Raw genomic sequence first — 3,000 nt, forward strand, 5'->3', positions numbered from 1 at the left:
GGGGTACATTACAAATTACACGGCCCAAAAAGTCTCAGTATATTTTTTTTTACAAATTTCATATTACCACTTATATATGTCAATGGCGGAGAGGTCAAAAGTATATTTTTTACAATTCAAACTTACGCACATAATTTATTTTTGATTGAAACTATATGTTAAGTACTTCATTTATAAGGTAACCGCGTAGAAACCCACAATCTCTTTTTTTTTTTTGGAAAACCACTTTCATTAAAAAAAACTTAAAGTCTCGGACTACAAGAGTTCATAGAGCTACGAACATAAAACCATACAACACAAACGATAGATTTAGAGAAACCTCTAAAATAAAGAGACAACGAATTCATAGCAAAGCTTGAATGCGTCAAATTCACGGCAGAACCGGAAGGTTGAAATTTAGTCACATTGAAAAATGACGTTGATATCCAATCCGCACCTCGGAATATCGTTGAAACGAGATCCGCTGCATCTTCAGGCCCCGAACGGACCGCTCCACAAGATAACAAGACGGTTATAGACTTGGAAATACACCTTCGCACATGGGCAGAAGGGGAAACACTTATCCGAGAGAAGGCAGGTGGCGATGATGATGATGATGATGAAGATGACAACGAACCCAGTAAATCCACCGGTAAAAAGACAACTAGTATTCTCTTCAGGAAAGAGAAGTATGACATTGTAAGCATATTGGTTTCGGTAAACAACCCGATGAACCCATCGGAATTCTTTAGCAAACTGGCTAAGTAGACCAGCCTACCTCATAAAAATGGGCTTTGAAACTATGTTGTGAGACTGAATGAAATTTAAAAGGCTCACTAGATCCAATCTACAAACAAATAGGCCCATCTCACAGGCTTGAGCAATGCTGTTCTATTGACGTTGACAGGAACTCGAAACCCACAATCTCTTAAAAAGCAATATTTTCGTCGAAATTACCTATAAATAGTTTTGTACAGGAGTGTTTTTTATGTTTTGATAAATCATATATTTTAGGTATATACATTTCCTATCAGATTTTGTGTCGCAGCATACGTCTCTTACGTGTGAATTATTCAGATTTTTATATATGAGATATAAGGGGAATGCGCGATATTGCATGTATATGATCCAACATAGAAAAATATATAACGTTTTGAAATTTTCTCTTCGGTGCATGCTATACATGGGCATAATATTATCCCAATCTAAATTCCAGCTGAACCAAAAAAATATGCATGTCATCAAAATTTAATTGTAATATTATTAACTTTGAACAAATAGCGTAAAATTTTACGAACAAAACTGTGGAAATAATCAGTTTTGAATATATTTAATTATGTTCCAATTACACAACTTGCGTCAGACCACAGAAAAAAACAAATTCTAACATTTAAAAAAAAAATAGAACAAAACCATTAAACATATGATATTTAGTAACTTAATAATGACAAACAATCGTATATAAAGAAAAACATAAATATGTATTTTATTAGTTTTTAAATGATTGAATTTGTTAGCAAAAAGTCATGGACCAAAGTACTAGTTTGTTTATAATTTGATGATATGACATAGCGTATCTGTTTGACTCTTTTTGTGTGTTATCAAGTGTAAAATATTGAATCATATTTGTTTATAATTTGTTATTAATTCTGAAAAGACTAAAAGAGGTAATAATTAGAAGAAAGAAAAGAGATTGGTTATCACTTATCACAAATTGCTTTCTCTTTGAAAACGTAACTTCATGTCTTTGTGTCAAGGTTCATAATTTCTCCCTGCGACGTCGCTCATCAGCAAGCAACAATACATTATACATATGCATCTTCCTTCCTTTTGTCTCTCTGTCTTAATTGGAACTTCTGATTTTCATATTTTTGTTGTTTATGTTTGAATCATATTTCATATACAATGTTTCTGAGTTTTTTTATTTGTGTGTTTTGTATCATTTGTGTGTTGATAACTTGACATTATGTATCATATGTTTTTGTTGTGGACGTATGTCACGTTTGAATACTAAAGTTTCATGCTGTGTCCGTATTTAAATTTTCTGTTTTCCGTCCCATTTCATGCCGTATCCGTATTTAAATTTTCTGTTTTCCGTCCCATTTCTGCTCTCGTTCCCGTCTCACTTTTCAGTGCAGCCTGAACTGAGGAAAAAATTCTAGATCCCCCCGCCGCGCTAGTTTGATGTTTTTGCTGTCGTTCCAACACTAGAAAAGTTAATTATATTAAGCAACGTATTGATGAACTTCATATATAAAAATATACATGTTCAAGGATAATAAATAGCTCATCAAATAAAACGAATCCTCCTGAAATTCACAAGGAAAACTAATTTGTGGCCCAGTGGGGCCATCCTGTGGACTGCAAAAAGGTTTTTGTAATGGTGATATTTGCTGGCCAGCAGCCCGGGTTTACTATGGAACAGTTGAAACTACTAATTGATCAGCACAACATTTTAAGATTTTTTTTATAGAAAAATTCAGCTAAAGTATATTTTGCGATGTGGCAAAGGAGTAACAAGAGGAACACCATAATCAACCAATGGACCGCCATAACAATAACATTACATAACGTCACATAATAAAGCTCCATCAGAAGTAGAAATTATTGAAGAAAAAATCGCCTTTAGAATCTCCATTGTATAAACCACGTCATTTCCTCATTTATCAAGAAGTTATTTCAAAGAAGCAGATGGTTAAATGTCGAAGAGAGTTTGGCATTAAATTGATATGATGACGAATTTGGTCTTGCTATTAGGGCTGGGCAAATAAACCGAACCCGAAAATCCGAACCGAATCCGATCCGATGAAAATGAATCCGAACCGATCCGAACCCGACATAAATACCGAATGGATCTTGTTTTATGGTATTTCGGGTTATGGGTATTATCCGAACCGAACCCGAAATTAAATGGATATCCGATAGAACCCGAAACATTCAAAATGCCAAAAAAAAACTTGTACCAAACATGATCTCAATTCCTAATATGTAGCCAAAATACACTAAGATATTATTAAACAT

This window comes from Brassica oleracea, chromosome C7 (assembly GCF_000695525.1).
Source record: "Brassica oleracea var. oleracea cultivar TO1000 chromosome C7, BOL, whole genome shotgun sequence".
NCBI lineage: Eukaryota > Viridiplantae > Streptophyta > Magnoliopsida > Brassicales > Brassicaceae > Brassica > Brassica oleracea.